A 10224-nucleotide genomic window follows, 5' to 3' on the forward strand; every position below is an offset into this window, starting at 1 on the left:
TATATTAAAAATATAAACACATTCATTACAAGGCCTTTGTAACTCAGCACACAGTAAAATAATCACAGGAACACTGGGTAAACCAACACAACACTATCAATACAATGTATATACAAGACCATTGGGGTCTAAAGGGTTAATTGCACCAAATATGTCCACAACCTAAAGGGGAAGGGAACAGGCAGTGCAGGTAGTCTTTAGTCCTCTTCAACATCAGCAGCACACCTAAGAGGCAGGCCAAGCCCTAAGAAGAGGGGAGCCTTGTGCTCAACAGTACATGCAATGCAAGCACAGGCAGTTGTTCCAATGGGCAAAACGGGGTCTCTTCAGGGGTCTCTAGCAACTCAGGAAGGTGGGTGAGGTGATGAAGAATAGATTCCCACTATTCAGGGAGGACCCCCATTTGAAGGCAGAGGCAGTTCCAGAGTATGGGAATAGTTCGCTAGTTCGCACTAGCAGTGGAAAGGAGAGGGGCCCTCAGGGGCCACCTGTGCGTAAAAATGGATGGAGGTGCTAGGGGCCACCGGGTTGGGTTAGCGTTACTCACCGGCCCCAGGCGCACTTGGACCAAACTTCACCAGTCAAGTCCACTTTGCTTGCAGGTTCGAATGTGACAAAAAGGACGTCTATGCGGCTTTCAGTTACGAAGATACAGTGATGATTCCCAAATGGGACAGTGGCGATTTCTCCACTCCAGGTGAATGAATCGACTCAGTTTCATGGCAGCAGGCTTCAGGGGCAAGAGGTTCACAAATGCAGCACACCTGTAAAGGTTGTTGCCGTGGCAGGGCAACACCGTAACTGCGTATGCTCCGGTCCTGGCACACTCGTCTCACTTCAGACCTGGGAACGGCAAGTGTATGAAATTCGGTGTGAGGGTGCCGCAGACACAGAGCTAGCAGTATACCAAGTTTTGAGGGCCTCCTCGAAACGGCGGCGGTGACAGAGCAAAGGACCTGGGCAAGCTGGTGAGTCCACTGGTTGGTCCAGGGACACTTCAGAGAAAGCTTATTTGCAGGTTTTGATGAAGGTGCCAAGAATAGTTGGTCCCACTATTCCAATGGATTGAAGCGTCTTCGCAGACCTTCTAGGCCGACCCGAGCCAGAGGGGTCCCGCAGGACGACAGCGGGCCTAGGGTGCCAAATCTTCCAGTGGGTCACCAGTGGTTCCTTGATACAGCTTTGTAATTTCAGGATACTTGGAGACTATCCTTCTTTCAGTGAGAACTCCAGAGATCGACAAGGTATGGGTGTTTTTCGCCTCCTCTTATCCAAAGTTCCCTTTGTGCCAAAACAAAGAGGATCCAATGGGAGATCTGCTTACAAACACACATTCCATACGTGGACCAATCATGGTGGCCATGGTACTCCAGACTCTCTGGCACCCAGGATGTGTATTGGACTCAGACGTTCCAGCCCACATCCTGGAGGCACACACACAAGGCATGCAGAAGCCCGCAAAAGCATTGCATTTCGCGGGAAAATGCATGACCGAATAAGGACTGACCCGGTCGACTCGACCTGGGGAAGGTGAAGGAGTAAGATGGCCAAAGGACAGGACAAAGAACCTCGTGGCATGGCCATTTTGGAGCCAGGCCACCTATTTGTGCCAAATGCTCTTAACACGGTTTACATGGCAGGAAATGGTTAAAAATAATGCGATTCAATAGCTGCCACCAGCCCTGTCCATGATGCATTTGCTCATCTCACAAAAAGTCCATCAGAGTATCTAGGGTCTTTTGAAATGACTACAGACCCAAGTACACTGTACTGGAAGGTACATTGTGCACTTGTTACATGTTGCAGAAAAGTTGCAACATTGGAAAAGGACTAAGAGAAACAAAGTCTCCCAGTACTGAATTTCTTAAGGGAATGTCAGTTTACCCATAAAAAGTGAGCAAAAGCCCAGAGGAGTGCAGCTGAAGGCTGTGCTTCTCTGGAACAGTCAGTCTATGGTGTCTAAACAGCAGCAAAACGTTTGGGGGTGTACACATGGAGGGAAAATTACATACATTTATGAAATCTTTCTTTCCTAACAAGCACCCGGTGCTGATCTCTACAAAAGGCTTCCTGGAGGGGGTGCCTGTAGCCCATTGAGCTGGGGCCCGTCAAGGGGCGTGGCCTAATGAGCCAGCAGGCGACCCCCTCCACTAGGCCATGCACCTTAACGGGCCCGGGCTCATTTTGCAGTGCCACTTAAGGCAAAGGATCGGATCCTTACAAGGGCAGACAATAATCAGTGCAGTATTTGTATCATGTTCTCGGTGTACCTGAGAGAAACAGACTTTTCAAACTGCACTGTTTGTTTCGTGTGCAGGTCATCAGGAGCCAGCTTGGGATCGGTTTAATAGAAAAATGTGTCACCCGGCCGAAGAGTGGCAGAGAGTGTGTGATATAGGCACAGCCGCACCATTCTCCACTTGACTAGTCTGCTCGGTGCACATTGCTCCCTGCTTCTTAGAAGATTATAGTTGCACTGCATTTCTTTTTAAAATGCATTTTTTAAAAAAATAATGTATTATTATTTTAGCACAAAAGAAGTAACAGGACGAATTACAAGTGCCAGGTATAAAAGGGAATAATAGATACATATGAGCAACAAATCAACTGTCATATAAGAAGGAAAGAGAAGAAGAGAAAAAAGTGGAAGGTATTGGGGCAGTTAAACATATAATTCATGGAAAGTACTCCAAATATCATCATATCCGTCTTGCCGCCGTTTAACCTGGAAAGACACCCTCTCCCTACTGGATAAAAGCGACAAACTATGCAAGTTAATGCAACCAATCGTCAACAGTAGGACTAATATCACTTTTCCAAAACTTCAAAATATGCTACTTGGCCAGCAAGAGAGCCCTATAAACCCAGAAGAGCTTACCAACAGAATAATACTAGAAGCAAAGCAACCCAACACACAGACAGTGTGCGAGGAAAAAAAAGTACTAAGTCTTTACGCTGGATACGCCATCCCAAAAGATCAGAACCTTCCTACATGATATGATATGATATGGCATTTATAACGCGCCTATACCCAAGTGTTTCAGGGCGTGACGGGGCAAGGGAGGGGGAACAGAGGGAAGACAAAGACAATGATCCTCCTAGGCCAGGTGTCATTCAGATCGTGCAAGTGCGTGGGAAGGGGTAAGGGGGAAAGTGCAGGGGGAAGGGGTAGGGGACCGTGCAGTACATGGGATAATAGAATAAATAAACAATAAGTGAATGTACGGCCAGCTGGTGGCAAATGCAAGGGTAAGTGCAGACATCAGGTGTCAAGTGCTGGTGGTGGGACTGTAGGGATACAGAAAACAGTCCCCAAGTGCGGGGGTTGCAGGGAAGGCAGTGCAGGTGTGTGACTGGTGGGGGAGGGGATCTGGGCCCGAGATAAGAGGGTTGCCAGGTAACCAGTGCAGTTTCAGTTTCATCCAGGAAATTCAGCAGGGGAGAGGAGGATAAAAATCTGAAGCAAAGAGAAAGGTTTTCAGGTGCTTCCAGACCCTGAGATGATTCTCAAGTTTCAGAGAGGCAGGAACGCTGTTCCAGAGGGAGGCCCCATCCGAAGAAAGACATCTACCACCAACTCGTTGCTTGGAGAAGCGACTGACCCTGAGGGAGTTGGAGGCGGATGAGCGAAGAGCTCGAGAAGGAAGATATTTAGGAAGAGAGAGTTGAAGGTATTGAGGCCCCAAGCCCCAGAAGGCCTTGTGGACAATGCAGAGGATTTTGAAGTTAATGCTTGCAGCCACTGGGAGCCAGTGCAGAGATTTCAGTCCTGGAGACATACGATCCCTGGGCTTGAGGCCAAGGACAAGTTTCGCAGTCCTCTTCTGGAGGAGTTGCAGAGGGTGGAGAGTAGAAGCAGGTAGATTTAGGAAGAGGCTGTTGCAATAGTACAGCCAAGAGTGAACCAGAGCTCTGGAGACAGAGGAGGTGCAGCTCATACTGTGACTTCTTAGAGACGTCGGAGATGTGAGGAGAGAAGGAGACTGTGGAGTCGAAGATGACCCTGAGGTTTTTAGCCTCACAGGTGGGAGCAGGAAGAGGGTCAAGAGATGTGCAAAATGATACACACATATCTTCTACAACTACAACAAATACACAATTTACAGGACTACATTTTCCATGTGGATCAATATATGTAGTGAGTAATCCTCTGTTGTGTGTACCGTATCTTAAAATCAATTTTAAGTCTGCTTGGAACTGCACATCTATTGGTCCATTCAATGTCAGATATCCTTTAACCCAGATCTGAATCCCAATTATCCCTACCACATTGAGATGCTTTGTTGAGGCATAAGAAGTTTATAAAGCAAAGAGGCGTAAAGGGACATACTATTAGATAAGTGCAAAATCATGGGCGGACCATGCAAACTAGCTTTTGGGGTGAAAATAACACATCAAAAAGATCCCTTAGTGCACACTGGCAATGATTCTCAGGTAACCACAATTTGTATGTTGTTTGGACTTGTCAAAAACTGCGCCAAACAGAAATTAATGCACCATACTAGCTAGTTAGCATAGTTGCATTTTTTATTTGTTATTTTGTTCTACAATGCCCTTATAATGACACATGTTTTGGCTGTCTGCAGCCTTTCTCAAAATTGGGCATGGTCTGTAATTCTTCAATTTTGTACACCCATAATGTGATACCCGGTATTTCCTGGGTTAATCCCTTTGTTCCGTAATTACTTGTCAGAGCTCCAAAGAGGGATGGCAACCGCAATTTGTATGTGACATGCAAGAACTCAAAATCAAGAATACACTGACCATCATGAACCTGTACAATCCTCCAAATGTCTGATTATTGCCAAGAAATCCAAGAAATAGTGCATTTACCAATTTTAACAGCCAGGTTCTTCCACATACTAGACTTTGCACAAAGCAAACATCTTTCACCCTGAATCGCATTGCTACTCTTCCATGCCTTTATGACAGGTTTTGTAAATGGCAGAGTCGAGCCAACTGGAAGTAATTTTTCCACATACAGCAAGCTATGAAGAGGAGCTGGAGAAGCTGCCCCTTTCTCACTGCAAATCCAATTTGCACAGTCGACATGATCCAGCATGAGCCAGTGATGCAATGTGTGCAACGTGAAAGCAGCATGATACTGTCTTATGTTAGGATAACCAAAACCTTCCATGTGCCCCGGTCTCAGAAGAATGTCCTTTGGAATTTGTGACTTCCCACCTTCTCCCCACGAACACCTGTTGAGGGATTTATTTATTTCCAAAGCTAGTTTACCCGAGAGCAGAAAGGGAAGCATGCTAAAAACATATAACAACTTGGGGAGCAAGGTCATTTTACCCCAGACTGTTACGTTCAGTGTCTTCTCTTTACAACAGAATATAACTCTCCCTGCAAGTTTAAGCCTGATGTTACTCTCAAGGAGCAAGCTAACATTTCTAGTGACCTGAATACCCAGATACCTGAATCCTCCTCCAGCCCATACATTCCATTCTACATCAAACAACTCCCTATGAGATGAAAAAGACATCGGAAAGATCAGTGTCTTAGAGACATTAATCTTATGATCTAAAACACCTCCAAATAATTGCTACGACAACATCAACTCTCAGAAGGAACGTTCTGGGTCCGAAATCAACACCAGAAGGTCATCAGCATATAGAAGCACCCATGAAATGCAATCACTGAACAAAATACCTTTTATATCCGGGTGTGTCTTAAGCACAACAGCTAGTGGCTCTATAAATAAGTCAAAGAATAAAGGTGAAAGAAGGCAACCCTGGCATGTCCACTTTTGGATTTCAATGGTATCAGTGTACAGCCATTAACAGTCACTGCAGTCCTTGATCCGCTATAAAAAGCACGACAAATTTTCAAGAATCACAGACCCCAGTTTACTCTAATCAAAACTCGACAGATCTACCCAATTCACCCTTTTAAATGCCTTTTCATCATCAATGCTAATAGCTCCATAAGCATCTGCAGAATGCCTCTTAAGATGAAGACATTCAACAGCTCTCACAGATCATCATAACTATTTATACCATTTATAAACCCAGTTTCATTCTTATGAACCAGTTTCGGCAGCCAAACATTGAGCCCTCTTGCATAAATCTTCGCCAAAAGATTAACATACGATTTCAATAGTGATATTGGGCAAAAGTTACTACAATCAGAATGATCTTTCCCTTGTTTTGGAACAACTGTAATCAACACAGACTGCATGGATTAAGTAACGCCTCATTTGTAAAGAGGGATTACTTTAGATGAGTAATCTGAAAAAAGGTACAAAATACTCCACAGAAAAGTAGATACAGTGCAAGGAAAAAACAGAGCTTTAATAATTCCCACAACTGGGAGAAATCAATGAAGACAGCCCTGCAAGCTGAACTGGTTGAAAACATTCTCAAACTCTGCCTGCTGCAGGTGCAACATTTATAAACATAAACCACATGATTAGAATAAAACACATTAGTACCCGGCGAGTGCGCAATCAGAATGAAAGAGCCATTCTGATTGGCCCTCGCAGAGTCATTATCAGGCTGGGAATCCCTCTGTCGGGATTCCACTGCCTTTGTCCCCGGTGGGGGGCGTGGTAGCCCCTCAACCAATTCAGGATGCTCGAAGCGGGGCCATCCCCGCTCCGAGCCTCCCCACGGCTGAGAGGCTAACTTCCCCCCTGCCGGGGACTGAGGTAAGGCTTTTTTTTTCTCCATCCCCTCGCCTTCCCTTTGCTCCCTCCTCCCTGCCCTCCCCACTCTACTTACCTTCTATCCCTGGGTCCCCAGCAGGGGACGATGGCAGCATTCCGCCGTGTGGAGACTCGGAGCGGGGCCAACCCCGCTCAGAGCCTCCACACGGCTGGAGGCTTCCATCGTCCCCCGCCGGGGACCCAGGTATGTTTTTTTTTCTTCTTTTTTTCCCCTTCCACCCTCCCAACTGCACTTACCTTCTTTTTTTTTCAGGAGTGGATGTGCTGGAAACGCTTCTGTTTCCAGCACGTCCGCTCCAGATGGCCACCATGGAAAGGGAAAACGGACTCCGTTTTCCCTTTCCCATTTTTTTTTTTCCGGTCTATTTTTTTTTTTCCCGAAACACTGCAGCGTTTCGGGACAAAAAAATAGCTTTTAGTGCCCCGTTCATGCAGTTTTTGCAGGCCGGGGTACTAATAGCTATATGCCCCTCGCGGCGGGGGCATTACCGACTCTGGTAATGCCCCGTGGCATTACCTGAGTCGGTAATGCCCCCGCTGTGGGGGCATATTGCTTAATTAGTTACATTGTGTGGCAGTTCAAAAAAAGTGATTGGTGGGACATTATCCGGCCCCTTTATTGCTTCATGCATTGGGGTAGTTCTATTGGACAACACATTTCCTGGAACACAACCCTCTACAACCCCTTTATGATGTCATAATCCCACCCACAACAGCTCTTAGTTACACCATTAAGTTGACCAGTTTGGCTCGCAGAGTTGAACATACGGGGATACAAGTTTTAACTGGATTCTGTTGGCTGGAGCTAAAGCGAGCACAGCATAACAGTACCAAGGTCAAAAACATTCTCAATTGTTATTGTATTCACTGTCAGACCTCTTGAAACATATCGCGTGGATTTACAGCTGGTGTCAGGCTGGGGCTTGTCCATGAGAAACCTTTCCTTTGGCAACGATTAATTAGCTACTCTGTGTTCCTCGACCTTAATTAGCTGATCTCCACTGCTTAATCGTGCCAGCAGAAATTCAATTTTAATGTGTGCTGCGCCCTCTTAACGAAAATATTATAATGGCTTCTATCCAGCATGCCCTAGGCCTGCTAAAAGATGTCTGCACTGTGGTTCATTAATACACATAACAGTAATCCTAATTATACTTCTATTTTACTGCTACCACTACCTCTAGCCAAAAGCCCTAAATATGCTCCACCCATACTTATAAAAATAAACACAACCCTATATACATATGTGGCAAAAAACCCTGCGCACATATGCTCTAAAAAATAAAAACACAAACACATATACTATTATTGCTACACGTTTGATCACTGTGCTCTTACATCCCTATTCATTTATACCTCAGGACTACATCTACATTGTGTGTTTTTGTGAGTGTATTCTCCGTGCCCTACTGCTTGACATGTGGCACTCTAGGTGTAATTACATGTGTCGCAACCTCACCTTACACATGACTCTTATGTCATTGAGTCACTTACATAGCTGATACTTGCTCCTCCCATGGACATAGTTAAATCTACTCTTTTAAACATCCTTTACAATTTCTGCATACAGCTGTGCTAGGGAAGGGGAGAGAATATGACCTCTTGACTGGTTATTTCCACATCAAGACAGAGAGCCACATTATGAGGTGGGCAGAATGGGAATAACGGCCCTGGTAATGGTGCTGGCGTCGTTAATCCCATTCCGCCCTATTACGAGGTTCCCTCGTGGGACCCGCTCTGGACCTCTGGTTTTACCAGATGTCCATAGCGGGTACCGCGAGGGGACCAGGGAGCTAACAACGGGCCCCTTATTAACGGGCCGGTTGTTAGCTCCCCCCCCATTCCCATTGAGCTCTATGGGGGCTCGAATGGGAATGGGGAAGGACTGGATCTGGGTTCCCTGAAGGAGGAAATACCGGGCCCTCCAAAGTCGGAATGGCCCGGTATTTCCCCATTCAGGGAACCCGGACACGATTTTGGAGGCAGCCATGCCCTTATTAAGGGCATGGCTGCCTCCAAAGTTGTAATGAGGCCCATTGTTTGCTCATCCGAACAGGGGATATCAACCTGGCACAAATAGATACCTCCGATTCAGTAATATGTCTGTCATCACTATTTTAATGCCCTGTAAATGTTTTCATTCCTTCTCAAAATAGATCACTCATTACCCTCAATAAAGAGCACTTGCCGCCCTTTCTCCTTTAGAGTAAACCGGCTAGCTGGTAATGTGACTGACTTTTCACCTAACTCCCAGAAAGCCTGTCTAGTATAAAACAAGTCTGTCTCTGCTCTCGATTGCAGCTAACAATCAAGGGAGCGCTTAGCACTCAGCATAGATGACATGTTAACAACAGTAGGGGACAATTGTATTGCTCATCAGCCAGATGTCATGCACCTTCAAGTCTAACACGTTCCGCCTCTTTCAGCTTTCTCTTGTAAAATGCAAGCAAGGCTAATCATGTTACCTCATATTGTTGCATTTAAAGCATGCCAAACAACAGATAGGTTATCCACTGATCCCTGATTGTCCTTGAAATACGAGATTTCACACTCAATGTTGTGGTAATGGAGATGAGAGTTGCACCAGGTCTGGCCACGACCCCACCTGTTCCCGGTCATGAACGAAGATATACACAAATAAATGCTCAGTGGACTGTCAGTGAACAGCTAAGCAACATGCAGCCTTCACTAAGAGTAGAATATGTTGTGCAAAACAAGTACGGCACAAATTAGTTTATACTTATAGAAGTAGGAGGTTCACAGAATACCCAGATAGGGTACACATGCAATAAACATGAAGAACATACACCAGGCACAAAGAACACTAACAATAAAGAAGTATCATCATTATTTAGGCCAAAACCTTCAATGCCTCAATTCTGAAATGAATCCTGACATAAAATTGCTTAACACAGTTTCCAGGCATCACAATGCTCAGACAGTAGCTCAGCACCAAGCTCTGTGCGCCGAAGGGTGGTTTGCTTGAGAAGCTGAAACCACACTAGATAGCGTTTCCCAGAGCGCACAATATGTTAATGTTAATGTTAAAGGACATTTGTACCGCGTACTATCACCACCGGAGTGGTCCCCTGGCGCTCTGGCGGCTCTGAAAGAGGAGGGGAGGTTGAGGTAGTGGGAGGAGGCAGGAAAAGTGCAAGAGATCAGTGATGTGCTGTTGGCGGCCTCAGCTCGGTGGGTCCGTTGGCTGGGCCTGGGGTGTTTGCGGCCGGTAGTTGTTGTGTAATGTTGTGCAAGACTATGGGCCTCATTACACGGATGGCGGTAAGGATTTACCGGTACCGGTAAAATACCGGTACCGGTAAATCCTTACCGCCTTACTACGAGGTCCCTTTGCGGGTTGGGGGATTTAACGCCTGCTTTTTGCAGGCGTTAAAAACCAACCCGCAAAGGGACCCAGGGAGCTAATTTCGTACCGCAATTAGCGGTACCGTAATTAGCGCCTTCCCCATTCCCATTGAGCCCTATGGGACAAAAATGGGAATGGGGAAGGGCAATGGTGGAAGGGGGAATTACCGCCCGCAACCTTGGAA

The 10224-nt window shown here is 46.0% G+C and overlaps 1 pseudogene; it reads right to left on the reverse strand.

Annotated features, from left to right (window-relative positions):
- Positions 1 to 8495: 8495 nt before the first annotated feature.
- LOC138475027 (small nucleolar RNA SNORA49) lies at positions 8496 to 8636 on the reverse strand (annotated as a pseudogene).
- Between the last annotated feature and the right edge of the window lie 1588 nt (positions 8637 to 10224).

The sequence above is a fragment of the Ambystoma mexicanum genome, chromosome 8, assembly GCF_040938575.1.
Source record: "Ambystoma mexicanum isolate Mex_15411 chromosome 8, UKY_AmexF1_1, whole genome shotgun sequence".
Taxonomy (NCBI): Eukaryota; Metazoa; Chordata; class Amphibia; order Caudata; family Ambystomatidae; genus Ambystoma; species Ambystoma mexicanum.